This window comes from Colius striatus, chromosome 19, assembly GCF_028858725.1.
Source record: "Colius striatus isolate bColStr4 chromosome 19, bColStr4.1.hap1, whole genome shotgun sequence".
Lineage (NCBI taxonomy): Eukaryota > Metazoa > Chordata > Aves > Coliiformes > Coliidae > Colius > Colius striatus.
Genome location: NC_084777.1, coordinates 4,835,903 through 4,852,743, shown reverse-complemented (window position 1 = coordinate 4,852,743; position 16,841 = coordinate 4,835,903). Strand labels below are relative to the sequence as shown.

Sequence of the window (16,841 nt, the reverse complement as noted above, 5' to 3'; positions counted from 1 at the left end):
CTCTTCATGATTATGCTCTGACCAAATACTTCAATCTTCCCATGATATTAGAGATATAAAAAAAAAATCTATCTCAAAACTCACAGGTTTATCAATAGATTCCTTCAAGGGCATCTTTACACTCCAGTCCGAATACTGCACATCACAAGTACAATTAAGCATTTATCAACTCAGCAGCTCTTCAAAATATTATTTTGTTAAAAAAAGCCACACTTTCATCACTTCTTCCTCCAACATGACAAGCTGTTCCTTAGGTTGGGATTTTTTATAGGGCTCATGGAAATAAATTGCGTGGCTTCCACTGAAAGTCAATGTGGGGGAGGAGGGCTAATTCCCTTAAGCAAATTATCTGAACAAAAATTTTCTCATTAAACCACAGAGTAAGTTAAAGGAAAGGGGTTATCATGGCAGTTACTCTTGAGCTTGCCAAACACAGTCCTGACTCTTCAGCAAAGTGACTGTGGAAATTCACTGCACCTTTTTGGCCGTTTTCCCACTCTTGTAATCAGGTTCCCTCTCTATTTCCTCTCACACACAGGGATCAGTGTGAGACCACAGCAGAGATCAGATGGGCTTTATGTTCACTGTGGCTTTTTAAAGGTTGGACTCTCTGCTTGGCATGTTTTTCTCCACTGCACTCAACAGGCAGACCAGAGTTTAAAGTGCTTTGCAAGGCTGAAACTTGGGCTGAAGTCAAAGAAATATCATGGTAAGTAAATACAATTCTGCTCATAAGTGTATTTTTGTTCCTGCACCACTTCACATTACCTGCAGAACTTCCCTAAAAAATAAAACATAAACTAGCTTTTATGCCAAATATATCTACAGTAGAATAACTCCTTTAGATCTACTCTGTTTGGAGCTATCAGGGAGAAATGTCCAGCCTAATAAAAAATAATAGTTCTGTTTATGTAAGTATATATAACAGAGAAAATTGCCTAAGTGAAAAACAAGGGAAGATGATCTCCTTAGGTAAATACAAACATGATTATTAACACTTCTAGCTTTTGTTCCCAGATACATTTCCCTAATTCTTAATATCAGTTTCACGAAAATCAAGCTCAAAGCTTGTAAAAACCAAGTTCCTCTAAGTAATGACAAGTTGGTTACCCAAAGTGAAGACATTGCAAATCAAGTTTCCATGTGTTCACAGCCCTTAAAAAAAGGCAAAGAAAAAAAAAAGCAAGCCTGCCCACTGTAATGTGAATGAGTGGCATGAAATAATCCTCCACCAGATGGGACTGTACATGGTCACAGGCGACAACTCAGACTCTGCCAAACAGCGTCTCAAAAGTTCTGCTATAGAAGGGACAATAAAACATTTTTCACAGACTCTGAAGACAATACCAGCCTGATAAACCTTTTCTAATCAGCCAGTGTCTCGCCTGCCTGTCAATGACAGTGTCTCTCAGCAGGAAGTGGTTTAGTATTCTAATAAGATGCTTCAATAAAGAGAGGGTCAGCAATGAATCACTACCATGAGAAGATTTAATTAGATTTTTTACACTGACTAACAACAGTCCCTGCACACAGGCAAAAATTTAAAATCTGGAGATAAAACACACTGTAATTTAAGGGAAGGTTACTTAAGGAGTTTTTTTTTGTTTAAACTTATTGTTTATATTTTTCCTTCTCTTGAAACAGCTATTTACATTATATAGTTACACTGCCCAAGCTTAAATGTTGCTTGACAAAAAGAGTTCAATCATTTTTTAATCAAAAACTCTCTATGCAGATCTTCTGAAACATTGCAGCTGAGAGCTCTGGATTTTCCTAGGAAAAGATCTGATAATGGCATAAACAAAAAAACCATCCAATTAAAAAAAAAAAATCTGCTTCACCACAAAGTAACAGCTACATAATAGTTTGCTATTGAACACATGTGCAATATATACCAATGCATTGTTTGTAGTATGGTGTATTAATTAAAAATATACTGTATAAAGAGAAGAATAAGACTTAGTTATATTAATACCTACAGCTGCAAACTATCTGTATTAGTAGATACAACTTTCATTAAGAGTAACCTTATATCTAAAAGCAACCAGAGGGAAGTTGAAGTCAACCATGAGGGCCAAGGCTATTATTTTCATCATTAGGAAATAATTATCTGAAATTCATAGTGCTACCAGGATAAAGGTTCACCTAGTAACATGACAGTAAGTTAAATCATTAATTAGCTAACATGCAGCCACTGAGAGTCAACCAGCAAAAGCTGATTCCAAAAAACAGTATTTACCCCTCCAAAACAGTGTCCTGCAGTTACATTTCCAAACATCAGGGAATTTACAGATGTTTCAAAGGCGCTCCATTCATGCTTACTTAGCGTTCATTACTCACTGCATGAACACATATTTCTCTATTTAGCTTTTGTTTAATCATTTCATTATTCTTCACTTTTTTGCCTAATTTGAATCATCAAGTTTTCCATAGATTAAAAGCACAAGCACAAAACACATTTGCACTGATTTAATGTCATATACGTCCTTAGTTGCACTTCATAGGTATTTTTAAAAAGGAAACAAAAACATCAGCTATTGATTGTATTGTAAAACTATTTGGCAAAAGACACAATGAGAAAAACACTGCACAACATCGCTGAAAAGGAAGCAAGAAGAAGAGAAAGCAGAAAAAGAAAGCTTGTATGAAAACAAATCAAAGGTGGCTACTGTTACAGCCTCAGCTGCACCACTGAGAGGCTCACTGCTGCTTTGACTGTCTTTCTGCAACTCATCCCATTATACCACAGATAGGCTTCTTCCTAAGCTGCAACTAGTGATAAGTCAGCAACAGCAAAAGACAAAAGATATGGACAAACATAATGAAGTGCTCATTTTACTCAAGGGCTTAAGAAAAACCCCAAACCCTAAAACATCCATAAATAGGGGCGTGTACATATATTTCCCAGTACCACAGGGCCATCAAGAAGTACTTTCCATTCTCATGTGCCATATTACACCAGTGCTGACACATCTGGAGAGACTCTATACTCAAATCAGAGCATATGTTTTCTCAATATTTCCTCTCCTTCACACTCAGGAGATGGAGATGAGCTTTAGGAAATGAGACTTGGATTTGAAAGCTAAGGGAGTCAACTATTTGGACAGAACTTACGGGAGAGAAAATAGCCGACCAGAACAAGTTAACAGACAAGGAAATACCTGAAACAACCTGAAAACTAAGGACCATCTAATGATCAGGTACTCCACATACCTTGTGTACATCAGCATTTTAAGATGTGTGGAGAACTTCAGCAGGTGTCTGACATTTGCAAAATGCATCTCAAAGTATCATTATATACAGGATCTTAAACAACACAATTAATGGCAAAATCAAATGCTTTCCTAACAGCTTGCTGGTGGGGGATGAAGCCTAAGATACAATGAAAATTAAGCAGCTTAAATATATACAAGCATAGAATCAGACTATTCAAACATGGTACTGCAGATAGATGCAAAAGTACAGAGCAGAAGAGAAAGAAAAGTATTACAACACTCAGGCTTCAATATCAGAATTTCCATCCACATCGACGACCTAATAAAAAACAGAGAGAAGACAGCAATTGTGGAACAACAACAACAAATTAGTAGCAGCAGATCATATTTTAGCCATAGTAGCAAAAATTATAATTGATTTTCTGTCTGTGGAATTAAAGTTGCTATCTTTGTACTGAAAATAAATTTTCATTTAAAAAGCATAATCACATGTTAAAACAGTTCTACCTGGCATTTTCTGTCAACAAGCTAATTTTACAAGTGACATTCAAGAGCCACTATTGCTCTGTCATGTCAAGAAATTCGTTTCACTTCCTTCAAAATAGATTTGCTTATCTATTATGCTGTAAAATCACACTGTTAAAGAAGTAACCTTCTCTCTAAATGAAGAGAAACTTTCAAAGTTGAAAGGATCATGGAAACATCAACATATAAACTGCTTTTAAGCACAGTTTCAGATTAAAAACCCCAGTCATACAGATCCTATTTTAAATCCTAAGCACTCCTTTCAGTTAACTCGTCTACATGATGACTTAATGAAGTTTCTCAAAAAAATATGTTTTCTCTCTGCATCAGTCACCTCTCCTGAAACTCTCCTTAGAACAGGGCTATTTTCAAGATAAAGGTTTTCAGTAGACCTGTTTAAACAAGAACAGCACTAACTGGAACATTTGAAGCAGGTCAACTGCTTTGATGATAGCTCCAAGTGTAGTTTTCTCGAGATATCCTATCCTTCACAGTCTGGAGATGGAAAAAAAATCTTCCAACCCTGCAGGTTTTCAGGATTCAGGTAGGCAGTGTCATGGCTACTCTGATCGAGTTGTGACAAGGGACCATCTTTGAAAGAAAGGCTATAGTAGGTAACCTCCTGAAGTCCCTTTCAACTTCATCTCCAACTGGAAATCAAAAATTCAGAGTTGAGAGCCTGTAGTATCCACTGCCACAGCAAACTTTTCCATTAATGCCTACTGGACTAGAAAATACAAAAGCTGCAGTGGGTAGAGAATTGGTAGAAGTGGTACCTGAAGAATAAACACACAAGGGAACAGCTAGAAGAACTTCAACTATGAAATCTATTCCATTTTCTCAGTGGACAGATCACACTTTGGTACCTGAAACACCAAACCCGTGTTTACGGGTAACAATACACCTCTGTGACATTCAGCTACTGAGCCTAATTATTATTACAATGAACCCAATTACATTTAAAATTGATCCACACAATTTAAAAGCAATCACTGTTTAAACTTCGGTATTATTTCTAATGAAGGTAAAGTAGTTAGATACGACTTTGATTCTTCAAACTATGAGTGTGCCATGCAGCTGATTAGCCCCAATTTCAGATCCAAGTTTGATTTGTCATTCAGTCCTTCACAAAAAGCTCTTTTATAAGACCTGTCTACAAGGCACATACAAATTTGTCATGAGCAAAAGCATCATCCTTGCTGAGCAACTGTCAAAATGCAAAAGCTGGAAGGAAAAGAAGGTTCTGCATGTAAAATAAGAAAGTTTAAAAGTCTGGTTTTCGGCGTGAGGGCATCTTGGTTTTATAGTGCTATTTTGGACACAGATACTAAATTCTAACTTAAAATACATCAAAACAGTAGGGCAGTTTTTGCCAGTTCTAGAGCGCATTTGACTTTAACACCAAACACTGAATGCAACAATCAGCAAAAGAGCTCAACAATTTAGAGATTCAAGAAGACTAGGGAGCTTGACAGACTGACAGGCTCCAGCCAAGCTTGCTGTGTAATTATTTCATGTGTCTGCACTTTGTCTTCCATCACTGAAATGAACACCTAAAGGCAGGAACACAAAGGATACAGAATAATACATCACCATTCACTTATCAGAATGAACGCTGACAGAGGCTAGTTAGAGCTTCCTATTAGGTCTTGCAAGTAGGAATTAGACAGTCATTTGTTCTTCACAACGTGTCACTCCTGAACTTTGAATGTTGTAAAAAATTAACTGGTCTTGAACAACTGACATTAAAAGACAAAAATCAAGACTCTTCCTTTGGATGAAAGCATCTGCCTTATTGTTAATGCCTTCTCTTATTCCAGTTTTGTACAAATGCTGAGTCACGTTCTTCTGCAAGTTCATATGGGGAAATTAAGGCACAGAGCAACTAACAAGAAAGTAATTTCCTTTGCAATACCTTATTCTGGAATCTCTTTAGGTGCTTTCAACATACATGGTACAGAATGAAAAGGCTGAACACTATTCTACAACTGTATTTTGTGATGGATGGAAACAAAGTATTACAGGCAACAACAGAGCATAATAGTCATACCCAGAATGTAACCTGTATTTGATTTCATTCAAGGTATCCCGGTAAACTTTGCAGAGATTAAACAAGTGATTAACTACTTTACCATGATCTCTGTGCCAAAGCATTAGCTTCTTTCTCAAAACAGATTTTGTAAGTACAATCCCGAGCAACTCAAAAGAAAAAATTCATTTCAATGCAAAAATTGCTGCATGGAGATGCTTTTCATTGTGAAAATTAGAGGATTAATACGGGATTCCCCTGATCACAATTCTCAGACAATAAAGAGACTGCATGCAGCCACAGCAAAAAGTTAAGACTAAGTTTGCCAATGTTAACAAGGTTTTCCCTGTCCCCGGGGTTTTACTCCCTGTTTTAGCCATGCAAAGGGAAGAATCGGGAAAAGAAACTAGCAATGAGGCAAATGTATCTACATGAGATTAGAAATGTACATTACACTATTAATACACTTGCTTTCAAAACGAAATACACACGCTATTGAGTAAAATTACTGAATTTACAAGAACAGTGTTATTCTTTATTAGATAAAACCTAATACAAGAGTAAGTGCGTCATAAAATTAAAGTATCTGGAATGAAAATAACAAACAGCAGAGCAGTGTCTATAAAAGGCTGAAAACCCAGTCACCTGACCCAATGAAGCTTCTAGTAGCTGCACTGTTAAATAATTGTACCAAAATACTCCAAATAATTACCAATGAAGATTGTATTTAGATGAAAACTCTATGAAGTTAGCAGCTGTAATTTGCCACCTAAGCTTTTTTTCAGTTAACCTATCCATAGGGCTCCTCATAAACACATGAATACCCAAAGAATGCCCTAAAGTGAAATTAAAAAGTAATAACAGTTATTTTTAACATCAAGTAAAGAAAGCAGAGCAAAAGAAGTTGTTCTACTCTGTATCCTTCTAGTTAGAAAGGGCATTTAGCTGTCTTTTCCAGACTCAGAAGTCCAGTTAGTCAACAGATTCTGAATACAGCCACCCCAGTCAGCACAGCCAGCACAGCCAGCCCACCATCCACTGTGGTCCTCTCAGAGAAGAGAACAGCCCCTTTAGTCCCCAAGTAAATCCCAGTCTACAGTTCATTACCAGGGAAAAGTTTTCCTTGTTGGGTAGAGTCACTGTCAGAACTACAGAGGACTTTGGTTGCCTTTATTCTCACGTATGACTTAAATTTCAAACTTTTTTTTATTGTGATATACCTAGAGCTTCCTTCACCTCAAAAGCAGAGGTTTCACATTTGAAAGTGTTTCTGTTTCCCCTGACAGCACAGCTCTTTAGTTTTCCTCTCAAATACCGAAAGGTTACTTGGAATCATGCAGAAGTACAGAAATAAAGTCATTAATAAATACATTCACAATATATTCAGATCACATCACACTATACAATATCATTACGCAATAACACTGTTCCTGCTAAGCCCCAAAATATAAAGGCCTTCTCCCTCCACCTTATCACAGCTCTGCTCTTTCTGCTCGTCATCTTTGACGAGGGAACATACATACAACCAATGCAGATGGAAATACTTGCTGTAATGTGTTTCTGAATTTGGCAAGCTGTAGTTTTAATTTGTTCTTTTCAGATTGATTGTCTGCTGCAATAAAACAGTCTCTAATCCCCCTTCCCCAAATAAAGCTAAAAAAAGGGGGTTAAAGCAGCTGTATGATGAAATTGCGGCTTCAGCAAAAGCTTTGATATCGTTATTAACTTCATACAAATTTGCTCTCTTATCTAGCTTGTTCTTCACTAATTAGTCCAATCACTGATAATGTATGTTCCTTTTTTGGACACAGAAACATGCAGTTAAACTAGTATTTGCAGTCTATAATTACACATGAAATCTTCATCCTTAACATTCTCTTTTACCGAAAGTGCAGGGATTCCCTACAGGGCAATATTAGTGTTCTGCTCTAAATGCTGCAAGGGCATCTTCTAATGGTTGGGACTGTGGAACAACTTTTAATTAATTGCCACCTTTTACTGGCACAGTTCTCACACAAACATTACCTTTAAGGCAAGCATACATCAAAGAGTCAGAAATTTGCTCCTTTACAAGGTAGCTGCAGTCCCCAGTAACACTAACATTCAGTAAGGCTCCACACTGCCCCGGAGCTGTGCCCATTCCAGAGAATGAACATGCAGATCAAGACACGGCCCAAAGTTTCCAAAAAGAAAAGAGTTTTCTCATTTCCCAGCTATAGAGTCTTCCAGCTTATCTTCTGCAAAGTAGATGGGAATTATTTCAAACCACTGTGCTCAGTCACACAGGGCTGCACATCGCACTCTGAGCAATCCTATTTGCAGGATTAGTTTGGGGAATATGACACCAAAATATCAACAACAAGCAGTCCCAGGCTTCTTTGGTTAATGTCTTTAAGACAGGCATGTTCATGGAGGTGTGCACTACAGGGACATTTAAGCCAAGGCTACGAGTCCATACCAGCTCACAACACACTAGTAACTGAAGCTCTATACACTGTAAAGAAATAATGAAATCTACATGTATTCCCTTTCCACAGTAGTTGGTCAGAATATTTTTTTGAAAAGTGAACAAATAAACTAGATTTCTCCTCTACCTTAAAATACACTAAAGTTTTACAACACAACTAATGCATGTTTCACTAATTTACCAGGGCTAAAGTAAGATCAAAGATCCTTGTCTCTTGTACTTGCATTGATAGAAATTATTATCTGGATAATGAGTATCATAAGGAACATTTGGTTTTAGTCAAAATCTTTTCTTTGGACAATCTGTGTTGATCAATGCCTGCTGCTTTTTTGTAATTACTTTGTAAGAAAATATGCAGCTGTATAGTACTTAATGAAATGAAATTCAGCATGTATCTATAGCCAAAAAAAGCATTGATCTGGTATAACAAAACAAAGAAGATTATTACAGAAATCCCTGCTGGCAGATTTATCAACATATTAGGGGATCAGATCAAGATTAAAATTTTTAAAAGGATGATTTCTAAAGATCCACAGAACAGCAGAAGTGTTGACTCAGTATTGAGTTACCAAGCATTAGACTCAAGAACGGCAGCTGTTACAAAAAAAACCAACCCTCAAATCCCACAGAACTTTCTCACAAAGTCATGTTGTACCCAGGTAGTGACAACATAGAGCACACTCATATGACTACTAGACCTCTGGCAACACCTAGTGAGCTTTCACAGAGGTCATCCTATGACCTAACTACTGACTACAGCCGGAGGGCACAGAGCAGAGAAGTGCCTCCTCACATCACCACTCCTCACATACACCCTTAATAAAGCACAGAAAAGGACAATCAACTGAGCCCAAGGACCCATAGACTGAATAGGGAACAAAAAAAAAATTACATCATCTGCCTGCCTTCTGTATCTTTAGTATCCAAATAGGTTAGAAAACACAGATATGATTTCAAAGCTAAGCGTGAGAGATAACCAGAGTGAACTGCAGTGAAAACAAAATAGAGAAATAAAATAGATTTATAGCACCTTATTTAAAAATTTACCTCTTATACTGAAATAAAAAAGTTCAACTGGATTACTCCCTTCTCCCTTTTTGGGAATAAAGCCTGGTAAAGTATCTTTGGCTACGATGACTAATCAATGTTATAACCCTGGTAAGTTATTGGATTTGATCTTGTTAGGAAAGTCCCTCATGAATCAAAGCAATACCTTGGATTTTTTTCCTTTCCAGTTAAATTATTATTAACTATAAGAGAGAAATTGCTATTACATATAATAACAAGCTGCTCTCTTAATATTCAAACAAAACACACAAGAAATAGGACAAAGCAATAGCAGCTCCATCACCACTCCTCACCTGAGAATAGCCCTGCCACTGAACTCTATGTACCACTGTCACTGTCGTTGACATGGGCCACTAGGAAAATAAAAATCTCTCTCTTTAAAAGCTTAGAATCATCTTTCATCCAAATGAGAAGGACTTGCTAACTCGTGTTACATTTGAAAATCAGAGTAACATGACCCTCACATGCACAGATGCTCTCTTGATAAAACCCACTTCAAGAAAGGTTAATGATGTGTCATCACCTAGGAATTCTCCCTCAAAATTTGTAATGCAATATAGGTTCAATCATGGCAGATGCTTTCCCAGCTTTGGGATCTGAGTGCCCCATATACCAAATCAAAAAGCAACTAGATCAGCTCCAAGCTGTCTATTAAAGGTTGCCATTGAGTTTAAGAGTAACTTAAATCAGAATTTCTAATACTGTGATAATATACTTAGCAGGAATCCAGACAAACAGCTTTCTTAGCTTTAAGTGGTGGAGAAATCCTGATGAGAAGGAAATGAAGAAGTTAGGATTATGTAATTACAACTTTTCCTTCCATGCCCTGAGATACTACTTCAATACTTAGTGTATATAAGGAAACTAGAAGTACTAAGGATCTCACTAAAACTAAGCCAAAAGGTGAACCCTGTCTCTAACAGGGTCCAGTGTTGTGTCCTTAAAACAACTTGTCTAAAAGCAACTGTTTTCATCTCTGCTTAGTTGGCAGAAGGGAAACCTGAAGAAAAATTCAAAACAAACCAAAACGTAGCTGTATCTTAAAATAACTCAAAACTATCATCTTTTCAATAGCTGCTGAAATTCATTAGGATCTGAATTTCTCAGCTCTTACCTTCCTGTAACAAGGCTGTCAAAACAGTGGTTTCCTGTTTACTTATTATCCTCTATTATATTCTACATGGTTTGAAGAATTCACTTGAGGACATTACTATTCTCTGAAGCAGTGTTGTAGGTGGCAGTTTGAATAGGTTCTTGTTATTCTGAGTTTTCCTTTAAAGAAACTAAATACTACACATACACTGTGTTCCTTTGAAAAATTCTAGAGGATTCCAGACCACCCAACCATAGTCATCTCAAACCTCTCCACTACCACTATATTTAGAAAAGAATGGAATACTAACCCCTGAAATGCACAGCATGGATTTTATAATTGAAATAGATTTTTCTCCAGAGAATGGACAGATGCTCACAAAATCACCTGTTTAATAAGCACAATCCTTTTTAACACAGGTTATGAAAAACTAGTACTCTTACCTAGCTAGATTAGCTTTGGTACTTAAAGAAGCAATATTTGAGGGAGGAAAGCTAATAGTTTGGACCTTCTGTGAAAAATAATGAGCTTATTAATACATAAGACCAAGTAATATTTAACAAAGACTGACCACAAAAACAGACACATGTGCAGGGATTAAAAAAGAGCAGAGAACCAATTGACTATGATTCTTTAAGTGAAAGTAAGAGTTATTCAACAAGCTGATGAATACAGTATCGAAAGTTTTAAATAGTCCATTTAGTTGAACCAGGTGAAATAGATACTTGCAAGTTGTGAACATAACCTCTGGAAACACTAAAATCAGTGTTATCTGTTCAGAGTAAATGCAATCTCACTGTACAGCAATAAACTACAACTTGCACTAGAACAGCTTCACAAAACATCTGCATAACAGGTGTTCCTCAATTTACTACAAATAAAAATGCAACAGTGCAATGATGCAACCCATACTGTGCACAAGACACCAAATACTCAAATTAAGTAAATCTACATGGTATGTGGCTGCAAAGTAATTAAACCTATTCATGTAAACATTACTGTCTTACGTTATAAAGACCTAAGTTTTAATCTTTTTTCTTCATATAAAAAGGGATTAACTTGTGGAGCAAAAGGGTCACATATTGCAGCAACATGTTCTTTCACAGTTCCTGTTGCACTGCCTTGTTAAAGTCAAGCTAAAGAAATACCGTGAGAAACTTAAAACATGCACAGGGATATTAAATGAGCTCCTAGTATTGAAAGTTATTGGAAACTGATCTCTTCCTTATTAACACAATTCCCCATCATGTACAAAAAGATATCTCCATGTTCCAGAATGCAAACAGAGTTTTAATCTTTAATTATATTCTCAACCTCAACTCTTCTGGAGAGAAGTATAGATGTGGGCCTGAGGATTATTGCTTTATTACATTATCATCTCTGTGGTATTTAATGAATATTGATATTTAATGCAGCTTTGCCAGTAGGGGGAAAGAAGAATTTTAGAACTGCACAAAGAACTTCTGCTGACTTTTGTCAAAATGGAAAATACAGCCACACACTTTGCTCTTCTACTCTTGAACGCTTCTTAGAAGAGGCCCAAATTGCTACAGCTCATAATACTGAATGGGATTATTGCAATAACAACACTTGCATGTTAAACAACCATATAACCCACAGCTTATATATCAGGTGTAACACTCCACTGGTACATCAGATTCTGATTTCAAAGTACAAAACCCCAGCCGGGATTTCAGACCTGTGTAACACAGCGAGGTGAGACTAGAAAAGCACAATTTAGAGTCTTAAAAAAATACAAAACCTATGAACATTTATTGGCTTAAGCATGCTCTGCCATTATCGTTAGAATAATCTGCCTCTTTCTTTCATAATGGAAATCCCTGAACCTTGGAAGCAATTAGATGCTGTTTATAAAACAAAATGATGAAAAAACCTTTCCTCCAAACACTCTTGGCAAAAGGCTCATCAGGATTTTTCTTAATATAAAAATGGCAAATTAAATTCCAAATAATTTGTTCTGGAAATTCTGATGACTGAATGAGGAGTTTATATATATATATATACGTATATATGTATATATATATATACATACCTTTCAGCTAACTGATAAAAATAGCAACCTTTTTCAGAATACTACATCAGTGACTATTTTAAACTAAATTCCTTCCTCAAAGCTCAACTTGTGTGTCCTGAAGAAAGCTCTTCAACAAATACAATAGAACAGTACTAGTTATATGATAGAGACATTATAATTGATGTGACATCAATGCTATGAAAGAACACCACTTTGACTATGCTAGTATTGAATTAAACTACAGTAAACACAGTTTGGAATATATAAAGTTGTTTTCCAAATCCAGATCATCAGATACCTGTTGAATCAGTAAATTACGCTTTTAAAAGAGACAACTCACATCTTTACTAATGTAGCTCCAAAGGATGAGGGAAGCATGGACTTCTTTTGAATACATCCATCTTCTCTAAACAATCCAGATGGATTATAATGCATGGAGAGCAGAATAGAGACCTATTCCACCTCACTCAGAGCAAGTGGCAGAAACAACCTGAGTCTCTGCTCAGAACTCTATCCTCATGTTCTTATCTCCAAAACCAATAAAATTATCTTCACAGCTCTTCGTTGCTTATCTATCTAGAACAATATAATAGGCAGCACTGTCTGTTGGTTGTGGAGAGTTTTTTTAAATAAAGGAAAAGTAATTTTGCTGGTCTGCTCCTAGCAACACAGTACAAATTCACAGAGATCTTTACTCAATCTACTACAGCCTTTTCACTGTCAGGTTAGGGCATACATCAGAGCACAAGAGATTAATATGACAAGTTGAAGAGCCCTAAAACAAAGAATAGGACTCTCTTTTACTCAAGCCTCTCTGTCCACTGAGCCTAAAGTTGTCAAACAAGAGCCAGACTTCCACTTGTTTATAGTGTGTTTATTTCCCCAAACCTGCAAATGTCACAAAAAAAAAAGACTCTAAAAGGCACCATAAAGGGCAAGATTCTTACTACCTTCTGTGGCAAGCACGTTCTTGTTCTAGCAATTTCTTTTCAGATAGAGAAGACAGATGATTAATCTGGGAGCACTGAGAAAGCTCCACACAGCAGAACTATCAAAGTTACAAGGTTTTCAGTTGAGATCCCTAAAAATTCCCGTTAAAACTAATTGATCCTCTTGTGTGTGCCAATGAATTCAACTGCAAAAATATAGTCAACATCCTGTGCTTCCTCCTTTCTTTCTTCCTCCTCATGTCACAGTGACTCACTGCTGTCATTTTGCACTTAGACAGTGACGTACCAGAGTCTGTTGGGCTCTCAGCAGGATGGTCCACTGGCAGAGACTACCTGTGTGGGCTCATTGCTCTCAGCCACTCCAGATTCTGTGGGGTGTAGAATTCTGCTCCCACAGGGTCCTGAGAAACTGCTTTTGAGATGTGGTGCCAAGCAAAATAATACAAGATTAACCACATCAGCTACTACATTTCATGAGGAAAGAAAAAACTAAGAGCCATCATCTCTTATCGTATTTATTTATTTCAAATCAGAAGAAGGCATCCAGGCTTTCACGAGGGTTGTATGTATATGCTTCCCTAGTCACTTGGAAGGAGCTGACAGCTTTCAGCACTTCAGCAAACACTGCTTTGAGATTCTTTAACAGAAGGAAGGAACCAGCAGCCAGATGAGAAGCATGTGAGGGAATGCATCTATTAGCAAGTACAGGGAGATGTCTTGTTAATAGAAGACAGAAGGAGGGACAAAGCAGGGAAAGAAAGAAGCCAGCAGTTAGTCATTTTCTCATACAGATACATTTGGCTAGAAATGAGACACATATCAATCCAGTATTCCTTTCTGCACTTTCACAGCCAGTAAAAACCAACACTGAAAAGCAAAACTGAACACCAAAAGGCTTCTCTTCAAAACTGTTCAATACCCTTAGGAGCCTTCAGATAATGAAAACAGTGAGAAAATGAACATTTTCCTGGTAGTGGTTTCATAGGACAGAGACCTTTCATTTTTAAAAATACCTTTTTGATTCAAAATTGCTGCTGACATTTCAGATATCTGCTAGTGAAAAAACAGAGCCTCCTGCCTCCAAACCAGAGCACACCAAAAGATGGTCTAAGGCTGGCAAGAGGCAAACGAGTGGGCCCATCAAGAATCAGCTTTGCCATTAGTGAAATCCCTTTCTTTGCGTCCTACTGAGACCATTAAACAGGAAAAGAAGGCTGAGCTTCCATGACAGACTGAGATGGTTTGGGGTTTGTTTTTTAACAAAAAACATTTTGGAGAGGATAGAAGAAAAAGCAGAACAAGGAAAGAGACTGTGGGTTCAAGTGAACAATGAATTAACAGAGCACAAGAATCAAGTTTTCTGTCACCATCCTTACGTGAAGGGATATAATTTGTGTAAGTTCACAGTGTGTGGAATAAAACTCGAGACTCACTATAGCAGTAAAAGATCAAAGATATAGATTAGGAAGATAATTGCCCAGCTTGCATCACTAGCATTTAGAATGCAATGAGCTGTGACATGTTCTCTAGTGCTATCTGTATCTCAAATGAAGACATGGTTAATATCAAAATATCCATATGCCAAATCTGCATTAAAATAGAACAGTTTATAGAAGATTCTTCTATCCAAAACTTCACCTCTGTTACCTCCTGAGCAACAGTGTTCTCTGCACTCTTTTGCTGGCTGAAAAGGATTACTGCAGTGTTGCTATTTGCTCCAATCTGCTATCCTGAAATGACATTTTGGCATATAGCCAGTTTAACTATCTACATTTAAGAAAAGCTCTAGATAATATAGTTGCTCTGAACAACATTTAATATATACTTGACTCATAGCACATTGTTACTCAGCCCAAAGACTTGTCATTGAACTTAATTTTAATAGCATATATCAAAGTAAAAAAAAACAGACAAAGAAATAGTTACTCTTTCCTTGACTAATCAATAAAGCTAAGAAAATACCCCTTGAATTGCCATGGGAAGATTAGTATGCAGTATGCCCTTTCAAGGAGATATGTAGTTTTGTACCTGGATGTTTTCTTCATTTGCATTTTATAGAGAATAAAGAGAAAGGGAAAAAAAAAAAAATCATAGCATGATTCATCATTATTTGCATGAAACTACAGCAAAATCAAGATATTAAAATCCATTTGCCATACTGCTTTTTTTAACACTTTTCATAAGTCTGTTTTCATAAGACTTTTCATAATCTGTTTCTGCCCTGTGTTGGAGACATGCTATTGTGCTCAACAGGTATTTGATTTGACTTAATATAGCTATTATTCTCTTCTTAAAATACACCAAGATAGCAAATAAGGACAAATATGGAAAGGTCAGAGAGAAGGAAACCAATGACAGATAAAGGGTCAGCTCGATATAAACATATTTTCCCTATGAATAATGCCAGTAGTGGCAACAAGATACTGAAGCATAATTCAACTACTAGCTAAAGTTGAGTTACCACACTAAAATTTCATTCTGTCTGCATATTCTAGGGAAATGCACCATTGAAGGAAAAAATCACCTGCTGATAAAAGGACACACAATACTTTTAAATGCCTATATTATATACATCATATTAAGATTTATACAGCTGCAACTTTTAAAGTACAGACTCTTCTGTGCAAAAATAGAAGCCTGCTCTTTCTCTCTCACAACGTGTATTTCAAGTAACTGGAGAAGCCACAATTCAGAAAACACAAAACCAATCCAACATACAAAAATATTTTAGAAGCCTCTGAATAACAACGGTGACAACTGGTATCACAGGACTTTAGTTCACAGTCTTCTTGAAAATGTCCATTTCAATCTTTGGATAAAGCAAGAGAAGAAAACTAATTAGCCAGTTTGTCATAATACAATCCTGTCTTTTCCCAGAAAGGAGAGATACTACATCTTGTTTTCAAAGCTGTAGTTCTGCTTGAGTTGCCTTTCTAACGATTCTTCTTCATCTGATGCATAGGTAAAACAATAGAACATTTAATGGATTCTTGAATTAGCAACCCTTCAAAGTTAATAGACAATGGGAAAGCTCTGGTGACTGATTTTTTTTCATTTCACACAAGGAGAATACTCTAAACTTCCTCTGATTCCTTCAATAGCTTACGCCTGTGGACTCTAGTGACAACAGGGTCTTCTATTATTACAACTATGAAGTTTTTAGTACCATAGTGTTTATACATCAGTGACCCTTGTTCTGGGGAAAACGAGAAGGCGGCAATTTCCACAAACTACAAGGATGCTCAGTGCAGTGAATAATTGCCTAGCACTTCATTTTCTACATAATAATCATTTTCTTATATACAACTAAATATTTTATGCAGTTTATTAATTTATAAGCTTAGTTGTGGACATCTCTCTGTTTTTGACATCAGTACACACACTGCCTGAAGTGTTGATACTCTGTGTCCTCAAACAGTTTCTAAGTGTCCTCATAATTGCTTGTCACCTGTAAAAGAG

The 16,841-nt window shown here is 36.6% G+C and overlaps 1 protein-coding gene across 1 annotated transcript in view; it reads right to left on the bottom strand.

The window, feature by feature from the left end:
• MED27 (mediator complex subunit 27) overlaps positions 1-16,841 on the bottom strand; it is an 87,065-nt gene that overhangs the window by 36,760 nt on the left and 33,464 nt on the right. The gene's annotated exons all lie outside the window — the stretch shown is intronic.